The 17345-nt window shown below is 38.8% G+C and overlaps 1 protein-coding gene across 7 annotated transcripts in view; it reads right to left on the reverse strand.

The window, feature by feature from the left end:
• Fat3 (FAT atypical cadherin 3) overlaps positions 1–17345 on the reverse strand; it is a 594038-nt gene that overhangs the window by 550992 nt on the left and 25701 nt on the right. For 5 of the 7 annotated variants that reach the window (XM_060369782.1, XM_060369760.1, XM_060369771.1 and 2 more), the window contains exon 2: positions 2961–3081. The exons of the other annotated variants lie outside the window; for them this stretch is intronic. The gene's annotated coding sequence lies outside the window, so the exon portion shown is untranslated. The remainder of the gene's footprint in view (positions 1–2960; positions 3082–17345) is intronic. 7 annotated transcript variants of the gene reach the window in all.

The following is a 17345-nucleotide window of genomic DNA, read 5'->3' on the forward strand; positions in this document are numbered from 1 at the left end:
GGGCTCCTGCAGGAAAATCCAGCTTCTTGCCCAGGCTGCTTCCAGCAGCCCCAATAATTCCAGTAGACAACCGGATCTAACATCCAAAGCCAGAGACAGCCAGATGCCTAAAGGACAGCATAAAAACACAATCCACAAAAGCCAGAACAATATGGCATCCCTGGAACCCAGTTATCCCAAGGCAAGCAGCCCTAGATACTCTAATACAACTGAAACACAAGAAAATGACCATAAAGCTGTGCTCATGAAGATGATAATGGAGGAAATGAATAAAATCTGTAAAGAAATACAGGAAAATACAGTCAAACAGATTGAGGGATTTAGAGAGTAAATAAATAAACCACTAAAATAAATACAGGAAAGTACAAACAAACAGGTGAAGAAATTGAACAAATCCTTTAATGAAAGGCAGGAAAACACAAACAAACAGCTGAAGGAAATCAACAAAATGGTTCAAGAGCTGAAGCTGGAAACAGAAACATTAAAGAAAGCACAAAATAAAGAAATCTTGGAGAGGGAGAATTTAGGGAAGAAAACAGGACCTGCAGAGTTAGGCATTACTAACAGAATACAAGAGATAGAGGAAAGAATCTCATGTATAGAGGACACAGTAGAAGAAATTTATGTATCTGTCAAAGAAAATATTAAATCCAAAAGTTTCCTAACATAAAACATCCACAAAATCAAGGACACCATGAAAAGACAAAACCTAAGAATAATAGGAATAGAAGAAAGAGAGATTTCAGGCTCCAAGGACCAGAAAATATTTTCAACAAAATCATAGAAGAAAATGTCCCCAATCTTAAGAAAGAGATGCCTATGAACATGCAAGAGGCCTATAGAACACCAAACAGATTAAACCAGAAAAGAAAATTCTCCTATCACATAATAAGCAAAACACTAAATGTACAGAACAAAGAAAAAATAATAAAAGCTGTAGGGAGAAAAGGCCAAGGAACATATAATAGCAAACCTATCAGAATCACACCTGAGTTCTCAGCAGAGACCATAAAACTCAGAATGGCCTGGACAGACTTGTTGAAAACCCTACGAGATCACAGATGCCAGTCCAGGCTATAATACTCAGCAAAATTTTCAATCATCATAGATGGAGAAAAAGAGATATTCTACAACAAAACAAAATTTAAACAATATCTGTGTAAACCCAGCTCTACAGAAGATACTAGAAGGAAAATTCCCACTCATGGAAGTTACCTACCCTTCCTCCCCCCCCAAAAAAAAAACCCCAGGATATAAATAACTTTACTACAGCAAAACCAGAAGTAGACAAGTGCACAAACACACTACCACAAAACCATCAAAATAAAAGGAACTAATACTCACTGGTAATTAGTATCTTTCAATACTGGAGATACCAATTTTTTTGAGACTTAAATCTCTGATAAAATGACACAGACTAAAAGAATGGACACATAAACAGGTCCCATCATACTGCCACATACAAGAAACACACCTCAGTCACAAAGATATACATTACCTGAAAGTAAAGGACTGGAAAAAGGTTTTCCAAGCAAATGGACCTACGAAGCAAGCTGGAGTAGCCATTCTAATATCTAATACAATAGACTTTCAACCAAAATTAATCAAAATAGATGAAAGACAGTTCATACCCATCAAAGGAAAATTTCACCAAGATGTCATCTTAATTCTAAACATCTATGCCACAAATACAAGGACGCCCACATAATGTAAAAGAAAATTTAATAAATTTTAAAGCACAAATCAATCCCCACACATTATTAGTGGGCGATTTCCACAGCCTCACCAAAGGACAGGTCAATGAAACAGAAACTAAACAGAGAAATAATGATACTAACAGATGTCAAAAATAAAACAGATCTAACAAAAACCTACAGAACCTTTCACCCAAACACAAAAGATATACCTCATGGAATAGTCTCCAAAAGAGACCATAAAGTCAGTCGTGAAGCAAGCCTTAACAGATATAAGAAAATTGAAATAATCCCTTGTATTCTATCAGACCATCATGGACAAAAGCTGGACCTCAACAGCAACAGAAATAGTAAAGCCTACACATGCAGGGAAATAGAATAACCCTCTACTCAACACCTGGGTCAGGGAAGAAATAAAGAAATAAAGAAAGAAATTAAAGACTTCCTTAAATTCAATGAAAATGAAGGCACAACATACCCAAAATTATAGAACACAATGAACACAGTGCTAAGAGAAAAGTTCACAGCACTACGTGCCTTCACAAAAATTTGCAGGCATCTCATACAAGCAACCTAATGGCATACCTGAAGTCACAAGGGAAAAAAAAAGCATATACATCCAAAAGGAGTAGAAGGCTGGAAGTAATCAAACTTAGGGTTGAAATCAATAAATTAGAAAGAGAAGAATTTAAAGAATCAATGAAACCAAGAGCTGCTTCTTTGAGAAAATCTACAAGATAGACAAGCCCTTAGGCAAAATACCTAAAAAGCAGAGAGAGAGACTATGCAAATCAACAAAATCAGAAACGAAAAGGGAAAAAGCACAGCAGACACAGAAGAAATCTGAAGAATCATTAGGTCTTATTTTAAAAATTTCAAAATTTCAAAAATTTGAAAATCTAAATGAAATGGACAAGTTTCTTGATAGATTCCACTTACCAAAGCAGAATCAAGATAATGTGAACAAATTAAATATTCCTATAATCCCCTAAGGAAATAGAAGCAGTCCTCAAAATCTCTCTACCACAAAAAGCCATGGCCAGATGTTTTCAGTGCAAAATTCTACCAGAGTTTCAAAGAAGAGCTAATACCAGTACTCTTCAAACTATTCCACAAAATAAAAACAGAAGGAACATTACCAAACTCATTCTAGGAAGCCACAGTCACCCTGATTCCTAAACCAAACAAAGATCCAACAAAGAAAGAGAATTTTATACCAATTTCCATTACAAACATTGACACAAAAATACTCAATGAAATACTCACAAACCGAATGCAAGAACACATCAAAGATATCATCCATCACGACCAAGTAGGCTTCATCCCAGGCATGTAGGGGTGATTCAATATATGTAATTCCATCAATGCAATCCACCCTATAAACAAACTGAAAGAAAAAACACCACATGATCATCTTCCTAGATGCAAAACAAAACAAAACAAACAAACAAAAAACATTTAACAAAATCCAACGCTCATTTATCCCATTTCATGTTTAAAGTCTTGGAGAGATCGGAGATACAAGGCACTTACCTAAACATAGCAAAGGCAATATACAGCAAGCCAATAGCCAATATCAAACTAAACAGAAATTTAAATCAATCCCACTGAAATCAGGGACAAGACAGCAAAACGTCCCATGCACAGGTTGCAACAAAACATCACATAACAAACTGAGTCTTCAAGGAAACCAGAAATGTCATTTCATAAATAAAAGATCTTCTGGAGGCATCTCCATCCCTGATCACAAACTGTACTATAAAACAACAGTAACAAAAACTGCATATTATTGACATAGAAACCAACTGATGGATCAATGGAATTGAATCCAATACCCAGAAACAAACCTATAGACACCAATATACAATTGATTTTTGACTAAGAAGCCAAAACCATACAACGGAAAAAAGATACCATCTTCAACAAATGTTGATGGTCTAACTGGATGTCTACATTTAGAAAAATGCAAATAGGTCCATATTTTTCACCGTGTACAAAACTAAAGTCTAAGTGGATCAAAGACCTCAACATAAAACCAGACACACTAAATTCTTTACAAGAAAAAGTGGGGAAGAGCCTTTAATTCATTGGCATAGCAGACAACTTCCTGAACAAAACACCAATAGCTCAGGCTCTAAGATCAATGTCAATAAATGGAACCTCATGAAACTGAAAAGCTTCTGTTCTTCTGTAAGGCAAAGGACACTGTCAGCAGAACACAAAGACAGCCTACAGACTGGGAAAAGATCTTTATCAACCATACATCTTACAGATAGACAAAATATATATAGAGAGACTATATATATATATATATATATATATATATATATATATCATAAAGAATGCATACAAAATACATAAAGAACTCAAGAAATTAGACACCAACAACCCAATTTTTAAAAACAGGATACAGAGAATTCTCAGCAGAATAATATCAAATGATGGAAAAATGCTTAAATAAATGGTCAGCATCATTAGTCATCAGGGAAATGCACATCAAAACAACTCTGAGATTCCATTTTACACCTATCAGAATGGCTAAGGTAAAAACCTCAAGTGACAGCACATCCTGGCAAGGATGTAGAGAAAGGGGAACACTCCTCCATTGCTGGTGGGAGTGCAAACTTGTACAACTATTTTGGAAATCAGTCTGGGACTTTGTCAGAAAATTGGAAATAGCTATACCTCATGACCCAGCTTTTACATTCCTGGGCATATTTTCAAAAGACACTCCACCATACAAATGAGAACATTTGCTCAACTATTTTCATACCACCTTTATTCATAATGCCCAGAATCTGGAAACAACCTAGATGTCCCTCAACTGAAGAATGGATACATACATGTGGTACATTTACACAATAGAATACTACTCAGCTGTTAAAAACAAGGAAATCATGAAATTTGCAGGCAAATGGATGAAATTAGAAAAGAGCATCCTGAGTGATGTAACCCAGAACCAAAAAGACACAAATGGTTTATACTCATTTATCAGTGGATATTAGCCATATAATTCAGGATAACCATACTAAAATCCACAGGCCTAAAGAAGCTAAATAAAAAGAAAGACCCTAGGAAAGATGCTTAATTCTCATTGAGAAGCACAAATAGAATATAATAGACACCAGAAGCAATTGAAGAGAGTGAACAGGATGGGAGCCTACAATAAATGTCCTCTGAAAGACTCCACCTAGCAGGGGATCAAAGCAGATACTGAGACTCGGCCATACTTTGGCTCAGAGAATTTTATGGAAGAGTGTGGGGCAGTGGAAGGCAGAAGGACGCTGAGGGGACAGGAACTCTACAAGGAGACCATCAAAGCCAAAAATTTGGGGCCCAGGGGTGCCTGCAGAGACTGATGTACCAACCAAAGACCATTCAAGGAGAGGACCTAGGTCCCCTGCTCAGATATAACCTTTATGCAGCTCAGTCTCTATTTGGGTACCTTAGTAAGGGGAGCAGGGGCTGTCTCTGACATGGACTCTGTTGACTACTCTGTGATCACTTCTCCCAGGCCGTAGAGGAAGAGGATGCAGGCAGTCCTAATGAGATTTGGTAGGCTGGGGTCAAATAGTAGGGGAGGAGGTCTCCTTTTGTCTGGAGACTAGGAGAGAGGGACAGGCAGGAAGAGGAAGGGGGTGGGACTGGGAGCAGATGAGGGAGGGGACTACAATTGGAGTATAAAGTGAATAAATTATAAAAAAATAAAATAAAAATAAATTACAAAAAAATTAAAAGCAAACACCAAGAAAAAAAGAAAGAAAGAAAAGAAAGAAAGACACTGCCTATAAGCACCAAATATTGAAAATTTGATCTCTGAGAGAAACCAATAGCCTTATGTCCTGTTTTCACTTCATTCTGAAACTTCTGGTATGAGGCACCATGCTTGTTTAACGCGGTACTGAGGATAGAATTCAGGGTTTCCTGGGGAGTAGGAATACTAGGTATATTCTAATATATACTAGGTAAGCACTCAACCAGTTTAGTGCTATCTCCAACCAGTATTCTGTACTTTTAAAAACGGAGATGTGCTCAATTCAAAGGCATTTGGATCAGACTTTAGCTTTCTAGTTTACTTGAAAGTAAATGATTGTGTAACCCACTCTGTTATAATGGGATAGCTGTCACCTCCTCATGTCAAGGATTTACATAATGGACTGTACATCTGGTTTCACCCACTCTGGTCATGTCTGTCACAGGAAATGTTATGCCTCTAGTTAGTGGGAGTTTGAAATTTTAGTGGTAATGAGACCTTCTTTCACTTTTTTTTATCTGTAACAGGCTCATTTGTGCATATTTCCCAATACATGTTTTATTCACCATGTGCCAGACCTGTTCCTAGTGACGAGACCCTATAAAATAGAGAGCATTCTTACCGTATTTTTACAGAGAAGGACACTGCGCACAAAAAGGTTAGACAGTTCCCAACCCCAAAGCAGCTGGGGTATGACGAAGTAAGATTCTATCTCAGGCAGTAGGATCTTCAAAGTAGCTTATTTTTACTGATAACAATCCCATCCAGTCCTTATTCCATCATTCTTTCATTTATTCAATGCACTTTTGAGATTATAATTACATTTCCCCCTTCCTTTCTCTCCCTCCAAGCCTCTTATATACTCAGCTCCACTCTCCTTCAGATTCATTGCCTCTGTTTTATTAATTATTTTTGCACAGATATATGTATATGCATATGTATTCTACATATACATTTCTAAACATAACCTGTTCAGTTCGTATGACATTACTCATATGTATATTGTTAGGGCTGACCATTTGGCACTGGAAAGCCAGTAGGTGTCATTTTTCCCTGAAAATGACGGCCTCTCCTCACAGTTTTTTTTTTTTTCCAGTTGCCTACAGTTTGTGTGTGAGTGTGTGTGTGTGTGTGTGTGTGTGTGTGTGTGTATGGTTCTGTTATATATGGCAGAGGCAGAAATGGGGAGCAGGGATTGGATGATGAAAACTTGAGGCTAAGGAGTTAGGTTAGTTAAGAAAGTGTCTGCCTTGCCAGCATGAGGACTTGGGTTTGACCACATACTCATGTTAAAAGCCAGGCACGGAGGAATATTACTACAATCCCAATGCTGGGGAGACAGAGACAGAAAGATTATGGTAAAACACTGGCTAACCAGCAAGCTTCTTGGCAACTTTAAGGTGATGAGAGACCGCATCTCAAAGAGTAAGTAATGACTCCTGGGCTTGTCTTCTGCCTATATAATCATGTGCCCACTTACGGATGGCCCTGTACACACAAGGTCAAAAAATCTGCCCAGAAGACCTTTGTAAGGAGGTGTGAATTTAAAGTCTTAAAATTAATAGTTATCTGAATAATTAAGTAGTTGTTTATAACCTTGGGATCAAAATTATGCAAGTAATTAAAATCAGGATCATCACTGCTAGCTAGGTGGTAGTGTGGAGGCAGAGATCCTTATGCTAGCTGCCAGTGAGGTTTCTAGCTACCAACCTTCCTGCCAACTCTAGGGTGAGGGTCAGCTCTTGTAGTTTCAGTAGGTATGCTGTCCTAACACTTCCTTGTCCATGTTCCATGTGCCTCTGGATTGGGGGTACCCAGCCTCAGTCTGCAATTTACCCTACTGACCATTGAAAATTTTAGTCCATAGCAACACCCTTAGTCAAAAGACCAAGAAAGCAGGGCCAACACTGCTACCTAGCAGGGTGTCAAATTCTTTTTAAGTTCTGTTTTCCACACTTTGTCTGTCAAGGGCTTTAATCATGACTTATATACAACTTTTTATTCTGATGGTCATGTGTATGAAATATTACTCACTCAAGATCAAGGATCCTGCTACAAGTTTTTTCAGAGACTCAGCCTTTTAAAGGGTACACCACACTGTGTGTGTTTGGATGTGTGGAGACTCCAGCCTTTAGTGTGGAAGAGGCTGTGAGGTTTCAATAAATGACAGAGAGAAGGGGAGGCTTCCTTCCATCTTCAGGACATGATTGGTGCTGTCCATCTGGCACCCACCAGAACGTGGAGTCCCCTGCGCCATAGCCTTGGACACTGCTGGTATCTGTTTTAGAGTTGGTGCTTCATGATGTCTTTTTTTTATAATGATAAGATAACTCTGCCTTAAAGACTTGAAGGATTGTTGGTAGCTGCTCTGAATTAGTTTAAGTGTTATAATCCAGGAATCTACACTAGGACAATTTCAGTTCAGAATCTATCAATATTGAAACACTCCCAATTTTTCCCGTGTAGGAGCCTGCCTAGGTCCCTTCCAAACTGAAGATTATATAAGACAGCAAATCTGTTCTCAGCCTGGATAGTTCACCTTGGACAGTTCAATAAACAACTTCCTCACAAGGCAGCTGGCTTTCTTAAAACTTAGTGCTAGAAAAATTGTACTGGAGAAAAATCATGGCTAAATTCCAGCTACAGTTTTGACTTAGAAAGGCTTTATTTCCCATGGAAAGAAACCGAATTTCTGTGAGGAAGTGCTCTCTGTAAATCCCAGCACTGAATAATGGCCCCTAAGCTGCTCAGTTGGTTTCCTTTCCAAGGAGTCAATAAATATGTCCTAGGTGCTCCTAGCAAATGAAAACACCAGGCCTCACGCTCCAGAGAATACATTCAGAACAAAAATTCAGGAATAAGTAAAATACCTTCAGTTCTGAAATGTTTTATATATGTATGTGTGTGTATGTGTGTGAATGTGTGTGCATATATGTGTATATGTATATATATATATACACACACACATATATGATGTCTGTGCAGGTATGGACTGAACAGGTTAGGTTGTATTTATATATTTAGGAATGCACAGGCACAAACATACAACAACAACAAAATTAAAAGAATAGGAGTTATGAGTTTGAGAAAAAGCAAAGGAAGGGGTTGGAGGAAGGAAACAGAAGGGGGAAAACAGTGAAATTATATTTAAATTTAATAATATTTTAAAAGAACAAAAAGCAAAGCTGATAACCTGTGAAGCTAAGTGTTTTACAGATATATTTAAATATGCAAAACAGAAGAAATATCCACTGGACTGGTCCCACACAATGAGGAGGAGCCAATTTTAAAATGCATTTTAAAGAGGGAGGAATGGAGAATCCACCCCAGAGGAGGGAAGAAGGGCATATACCTTTCTTTGCTCTGTCTTTGCTGAGTGGAAGTGTCCAGCTCCATTCAGTGTCAGAAGATGAAAGAAACAGCTTCAACCTTTCAGCAGGAAGCCTGGCTGACCATACAAAGGTGCTGTCTAGAACCCTGTGAGTCCCCAAAGGGAAGATAACCAAGCTGTGGCGGCCAAGTGGATATGAAAGAGAGTAGTCTATCTACTGTTACTGCTTGATTTGCGCGAAAGCTACTGGCAGAAGGAAAGTGCAGTCCTTAAGAGGGAACAAGAAGTACTCAGGCTAGATTCACAGTCCTAGACTGATAATTCAGACCCTCTTGGGGAATTAAGATTGTGATTGCGAGGTACTTCTCTGTTCCCAAAATCTGGAAGATAAGGAAGGAAGCTGGCTAATAATACTTCTCAGATATATTGTCAGCCATGGCTCAGAAAGAAGTCATCTTAATTCTGGTAAAGGAAGGTTTACCTGCAAGTATTTTCATTTTCTTTGCCGAGTTAAGTGGTCTAAGAAAGTACAACCACGAAAATGGTCTTTAAGGGCTATTATGATTTTGTTGCAGAGCCATGTTTGGGGATCATGAGTTAAAGGTAATATTCACGCTAGCAAGTAACTGTCTTCTTTATGGGTGATGGAACCACAGGGCACATGAAGAGAAGACAGGAGAAGAGAAGAGAGGTGGAGAGGGTAGAAGAACGGAAGGGAAGGGGGAGAAAGGGAGGTGATGAGAAGGGAGAAAAAAAATGATAGAACACAGGCTTCCAGGGATTCTTGTAGCCAGGAGCATTCTTGTACATTCTTGGCTGACTTGATTTAGCAGAAAGTTGTCATCAATGTTCCCTTAACATTCAGTTAATCAAGAAAATTTTGGAACAAACTCATAGTTCAAGTCCCAGGTGGCAGCTGTGCAGCCATTCCCTTTCTAAGCAATAAGATGGGTAGATTTGGCCCAGTAGGTCATAGATTCTTCAACAGCCTTCTGGCTATTGAAGCTCAATGACTTGGGTCCATGTGATTCTGAATCTGCCTGTCCTTAGGCAGATTGGCACCTTGATAGAAAATACTTCCAAGTCTAAAGATTGTGCAAAAGGAGTTCTTTAAGAATAGTTATCAAATCAATTCCCTGTATTCTCTCTCCAGCCACTTTGTCACTTTAATTGGAGTGCCATTCTCAATTTTCTGGGAGTCTGTAGAAGCTGTATCCAGCTAAATGGCTTCTGAGTCCCTTACTGTTTTTTGATCATCTCAAGACCTTCTATTGGTTATTAGTTCATGGAGAGGTAACTGGTGACAGTGAGGTGACACGGAAACCCAGATAACTTAAACATTTCTAAGAGCATCAACAGCTCCTTTCTGTGGGTTTTTTTTATGTATGTTAAAGCATATTAAAGCTCAATAGTAACCAAGATTTTTTTTTTAAGTTAAAAACAACCCATCAAACGGCACTTAAAATGTATGCTCAGTTTGTAGAGCCTTCCAAGATCATGGATACTTTAACATAGTAGATAAAAGTAAATTATGTCTTATCTCTTCTGCTTCTTCCACACTTTTTCTTCCCAACCAAATAATGCGCGTCACATTAGCGGGGTCTTTTCTTCCCCTCTCACTATTCACTTGATGCAGTATGCAAGCTTTTATTTATCTAATAGAGTCATCCAAAAGCTTTGTGAGCTTTCCCCAGCAGGTTTTAGCCTTTTGAAATCATATCCTTATTGTAATTAATAGTAAAATAAAATTTAATTGTGGAGGTATATTACCTGAGAAGTAAGCAGTGAGGAAGTTACGACAGGAAAAACAAACAAACAAAAACTATGGGAAATCTATAGTCAGAACCTTAGTAGATAATATCATTTTGATATCTCCGTAGATAACATCATTTTGATATCTCCATCAATTATGAATTCACTTCAAGCACCTTGTTTTTGTTCGAACATTATATTCTAAACAGTTCTTCTGAATAATAAAGGCAAATAATTAGATGCATCCTGTTACTGTGATAAGAACTGTACAAGGGCTTTTAAGGAAAGCTTAGTCTTGAGCACATTGGACTGCCTTCATTTGAGGTTCAGAACCTTCACTTGCCCAGACAGCCCTCTGTGGACAGAGGGGGGTGGGTGGAGTGGGTGAGGCTCTCCATTGATGGTGCTCAGCTTGGAATCTCTGTGGCTTCTCGCTAGTAATAAAACTTCTCTTTACTGAAGTTCTTGATTTTTGTCTGGTTTAAGGGGATTCGTCTGGAACTGTGTGTTTACTAAATCTGTCTCAAGTAAATACCACATGTATAGCAGGGCTTGATTGATCTGCAACAAACTGGGCTGTCTTTATCACAGCAAAACACCTATTTGACTTTCTGTAGCAACATTTTGAGCATGAATGTCATTTTATTAAATGGTACAGAAGACACACTTGTGCCTAGAAATTTTGTTTGCAAACTCTGTAAAGAAGTGACAGCCATTTCCAGAAGGCTTTCTCTCCTCCTTTTGTCTCCTCCTCACAGAGAAAACAGAAGTTGCTGCAGACAGGAACGTGGAAGTGGTTCTGAGACCCCTTCTGACACCTGCAATGAGTTTCTCTGCCTGCTCCCTTCTGGCCCCACCCCCAGTCCACCACATTTCACAGGAGAGGGCTCAGCAGGGCTTGAACAGCAAGCTCTGTCAGTTACACACATCCTCAAAGGCAGAGTGGTGGGGTTTTTTTTTGTTTGTTTGTTTGTTTTGTTTTGTTTTGTTTTGTTTGCTTTGCTTTGGATGTGCTCAACTGGCTGTGAGAAATTAATTCATAAAGAAATAACCAAATTATCTCCAAGTCTATATTAAAGACAGTCTAAATACTGTCCTCTGTTTCTAATACCAGCCTACAAAGTTGATTGGCTTGTTTAAAAATGCTGGGTGTTAACATTGTATACTCACATTGCCTTTCCATAAAATACTATAGCTGGTCTGTGGTGTTTATGTGTAAAAAATAAAATAAAAAAACCCTATGTCTGCCGTTTACATACCAGTTTGCTTCTGTAAATAGAGAAAATGCATGTTTAAGACCTACTTATAAATGATAATTTAAAATATCAAATACCTGGTTTCTGTCATCACCAAAACCACTGTGGTGCTAAACATAGTGAAAGAAGCCTTGCAGCATTTCTTTAACCACTTGTATGTATACACATTAAGAACTGCATGGTTTAAAGTCCGTGGACAGAGTAACAATTTCAAGTGCCTGTACTTGAGAGAATAGTGGATAAGTTAATAACAAAACATTGATACCTATTATCAAAAAAAAAATTGAAGTGTAGAAGAAATCACAGCTTTATCTCCTCATGTAGTGTTAGCTGTAGGCAATATAAAAGGCAGCCCTTCGAGATGGAAGAGTCTGCGCCATCTTGTTTCAGAATTATAGATTTGCAATCAGGTAATGATGTCTATAACTAATTGCAAGAGTGGATTCTCACTGTGCAATTAGTGTAAGTCCACTTTAGAGTTGTAAATTTTCTCCAACTCTCATATATGCAAAGTAAGAGCTTCAATCATATCTCAGACTGCTGCCTGCCAGCTCTGCTAGGTTTTATAAGGTGTTCGTGCTGCCTAAAACCCGTTTCATCACAAGCAGACTTCTTTTGATGCCTTGGTATACATTTGAAACTGGAGGAGGGGAGATGAGCTCTCACTCCGAAACGGTGATTCCAGTATCAATCTTTCCCAGGGCTCTCATCTGCACACACAAAAGCCAAGAACCCTCTTAAAAGAACGTGATTTATGAACTTGTAAAACCAGGAAGTCAATCAATATGTAATGAAGTGCAGCGGGAAAAAAGAAGGAATGACAGGAAAGCATGCAGGTGTGACAGAATGCTTGGTCGATGGCAATTATGGACATGCCTGGATTGAGAGCTTTCGGCTCTCTGCCTGAGACTTCTGCTCTGACTGACAAATGCTGATGGTTGGTGGGACACTGGGCTGAGCACACACCCCCTTACTTTTGTTCTCTCTATGATAACCATTTCATGTCAGTGACTCCAGAAAGTCCATCTAAGGAGATAGGGTTTGTTTCTAGAATGACCTTACAATTTTGAATGAAAACAACAGCAATAAACAACTGAAATGCTCAGAAGTCAAATTTTAGAAAAAAGGTTCTAATCTTAATTAGGTAGGTGATCTTCCATTTCATCTGTAAGAACAAATTTGAACCTCTATATCTGGCCCTGAAATACCATGCTTCTTAGACATTGTGATCTTTTTGTCCAAGTATGGAGGATGGAACTGAGGCCTCCCAAGGGCTAGCAAGCACTCTGCTCCTGAGTACTTACCAATTCTCTGTTCTCTTATTTCTGGGGGGCCGAGCTTTACTGAGTTGTCCAGGCAAGGCTTGAGTTTGTAATTGCCCTGCTTTGGCCTTGTTTGTACCTGGGACTGTAGGTGGAGATCACTAGGCCTGGTTTCCTTTGGATGTTGGTAATGTGCCTGTGTTATAGGAATTCATTTTGCTACCTAAACAGAGGTTTAATGCCAGAATCCATGCCTCACTTACATATGTGTGGGCATTTTACTTTAATGTAGGAAGATTTGAGACCTTACATTAGAATTTAGGTGATGGCCCATCAGTTGTTCTTTTTCATTTTTAAATAATATGTTTTTTCATGATGATAATTTGAATAATAAGTAATAATAAATAATATAACATAAATATTATAAATTATTTTGAGATAGAGCTTTCAACTTTCCCAAATTTTGGTTTTAGTGCTTAGAATATTCATAGATAGATATTCTATGGTTGAAATTTGGTCAAATTTAGTCAAGAGGTAAATGGGTAAACTCTTTTTTCTTCTTCTTCTTCTTCTTCTTCTTCTTCTTCTTCTTCTTCTTCTTCTTCTTCTTCTTCTTCTTCTTTTGAGTTACATTTTATTAACTTTGTATCCCAGCTGTATCTCCTGCCCTCATTCCATCCCAAACTCACCCTGCTTCCCTCATGTCCTCCCTGCCCCTTTCCAAGTCCACTGATAGGGGATCCTCCCCTTTCATCTGACCCTGTTTTATCAGGTATCTTCAGGACTGGCTTCAAAGTCCTCCTCTGTGGCCTAGCAGGGCTGCTCCCTTGGGAGGTGGGGAGGTCAAAAAGCCCTCCATTGAGTTTATGTCAGAAATAGTCCCTGTTCCTCTTACTATGGTACCCACTTGGATACTGAGATATCATGGGCTACATCTGAGCAGAGGTTCTAGGTTATATCCATACATGGTCCTTGGTTGGAGAAACAGTCTCATATAAGACCCCTGTGCCCAGATATATTTGGTCCTTTTGGAGTTCCTGCCCTCTCCAGGTCATATTAACTCCCCCTTCTTTCATATGATTCCCTGCACTCTGCCGAAGGTTTGGTTATGAGTCTCAGTGTCTACTTTGATACACTGTTAGGCAGAGTCTTTCAGAGACCTATCTGTGGTAGGCTCCTGTCTTGTTACTTGTTTTCTCCTACATCCAATGATCATTCTGAGTGAGGTATCCCAGAAGGAGAAAGACACACATGGTATACACTCACTTATTTAGACCTATAAGAAATGATAAACATATACACCTAAAGAAGATAAACAAGAAAGAGGACCCGGGGTAAGATGGGTAAACTTTTATGCATCTGAGAAAAACAGTATGTTCAGCACATCCTGCATGTACTCTAATAACATGTCTGCTGGATGTGTTGACCTTCATATCTACACCTTTCTTTTGACAATTCTGAATTGGATGGAAAACAGGCAGAGTACAACATCATCTATACATTACAGGAAATGCTTTCTGGGGTGTGCTGACATGAATACTGACTGATAATACCATTTCTAACTAACTTTCTCTAATCTTTCAAGTTAAACATGGGAATGTAAGATACAAATTGAGCCCTTCTTAATAAGAAAATCTATCAGTGACACATTGCCTTTTATTTCAGTGGGAAAAAGTAAATAAAAATAATCAAACATTAAGAGACAAAAAAAGAGAAAGGAGTAGGGAAATAGGGTTGTTTATTTTAAAAGGTGAAGCTGCTATGCTGAAGCCATTTCTACCATGTTTGTCTCTATTATTTTTATACGAACATGTAGCTGTACATGTGTATAGGGAATCTGCATGAATGGAATGATGTCTCCATTCATGCAGGCACTGTATAATGCTAACATTGGGTAATTAGCTTATCCATCACATTAAATTATAGTTGTTCTTTATGGCTGGTACATTTAAAACCCTTTTCTACCTATATTGAGAAATTTGTAATATCACTGCTAACTTTATTGTGTTATGCAAAAGATCACCAGCCCTTAGTCATTATGCCTGTGGCTAACACAGTCTTCTTGATCAGCCCGCCTTCCCTCTGCCCTTGCTAAGCACTCTAGTCCCTACCGCTCTCTGATCAGCTTTTGTAGACTCCCTGAATGAGATCGTGTGATATTTGTCTTTCCGGGCCTGGCTTATTTTATAGAATGATGCCCCATTCCATCCATGTTGTTCCGTCCCTCAACAAGGCTAAGCAGTGCTCTCGTCCTTGTTACACGTACCAGAGTGTCTTTCTCCGCTCTTCGGTTGAAGGACATTTAAAATGCCCAGGCTATTTCTTCTAGGTGTCTCTTCTAGTGTTGCAATTACAATTCCTTTGAATATGAACCCAGTGATGGGATTGATGGACCTAAGATATGTAAATTTCAATTTTTTAACAACTTTCATATTGTATACTATATTAACTTTACTAGGTACATTTCACCAAAACAGTGTAAAGGCCTGTCCTTTCTTGACATTCTTATGAGTATCTTGTTTGGTTTGGTCTTTGATAGTAGAGTTTCTAACTGGACTGTGACAGTTTGCTTTTCCTGTAACATTACATGCCTGTTGAGCATTTGTGTGACTTACTTAAAAAAAATAGCTATTCACTATGGTATGTTCAGCTTCAAATGGGACATCTGCATTTGCTACCCTTTCTCCAAGACTCAGGCTCAGGCTCAGGGATCATCACAGAAGAGCAGCGGGGAAGGATGACAAGAGCCTGAGGGGACTGCTGTGAAACAGTGTGTCCTAGACGTAACAGGACTGTTGCACGCACGAGCTCACAGCGGTTGTGCCTAATGCACAAGACCTACATAAGATCAAGGTAGCCATGATTACAGAATGGGCTGGGGAGGAGCTCAAGAAGCCCCTCTGACACCAGCTAAGGAGCTATTGGCAATTGATTAGTGGGGAGGTGAGGGGTCAGTTTTCCTCAGGCATGCTGCCAGGGTAGGTGGCCCAAGCCCTAGCTATTGACTGACACCCGTGGACACATGGGAAGCACTGACTTCACTAGAATTGAGAGAGAGAAGTGGTGAGCCTGGAAGCAAGTAGAGGAGAGAGAATAGGAGGCAGAGTTGAGAAAAACGTATTGTAAACATGTGTGACATTTTCAAAGAACAAATTTTTAAAATAAAATGTTCCAATTTTAAATGCTTTTTCTGGAAAATTTTATAAACTATATAGATATATTTTCATATTCTTTTTCTCCTTCCCAACTTTTCTTATATTCTCCCATCTAGGGCTGAGTGCTCTGAAGTCTATAATTTTCTTCATGTTGTCCAGGTGGTTCTCTATGTTAATCACTACCTACTGCAAGAAAAAGCTTTACTAATGAGAGATGAGTGCATGCACTGATCTGGGAATATAGCATCATGTCCTAAGGACTCATTTTATTACTGTTTATTTTGCATAATAATAGTAGTAAGTTTTTTTCCCTAAGACCCATAGCCTATCTAGTCTTAGATTCTTGGCCTCATTAATAGTATCAGATTTGCAAAATATGCTCAAGTACACAACAATGACATTTGCTCAACCATGTTCATAGCAGCTTTATTCGTTATAGCCAGAACCTGGAAACAACCCATATGCCCCTCAACAGAGGAATGGATATAGAAATTGTGGTACATTTACAAAATGGAATACTACTCAGCTCAGCAATTAAAAAAAAAAGAAATCAGAAATTTGCAGGCAAATGGTGGGATCTTGAAAAGATCATCCTGAGTGAGGTATCCCAGAAGCAGAAAGACACACACAGTATATACTCACTTACAAATGGATATTAGACATATAATATAAGATAAACACACAAAAATCTGTACACCTAAAGAAGCTAAGCAAGAAAGAGGACCCTGAGTAAGATGATCAATCCTCATTCAGAAAGGCAAATAGGACGGACATTGGAAGAAGGAGAAAAGAGGAAACAGGACAGGAGTCTACCATAGAGGGCCTCTGAAAGACTCTACCCTGCAGAGTATCAAAGCAGATGATAATACTCATAACCAAACTTTGGGCAGAGTGCAGGGAATCTTAGGAAAGAAGGGAAAGATAGAAAGAGTGGGAGAGGACAGGAGCTCCACAAGGAGAGCAAAAGAACCAAAAAATCTGGGCACAGGGGTCTTTTCTGAGACTGATACTACAACCAAGGACCACGCATGGAGATAACCTAGAAAGCCTGCACAGATGGAACCCATGGCAGCTCAGTCTCCAAGTGGGTTTCCTGGTAAGAGGAACAGGGTCTGTCTCTGACATGAACTCAGTGGCTGGC

The sequence above is a fragment of the Meriones unguiculatus genome, chromosome 1, assembly GCF_030254825.1.
Source record: "Meriones unguiculatus strain TT.TT164.6M chromosome 1, Bangor_MerUng_6.1, whole genome shotgun sequence".
Classification (NCBI taxonomy): domain Eukaryota; kingdom Metazoa; phylum Chordata; class Mammalia; order Rodentia; family Muridae; genus Meriones; species Meriones unguiculatus.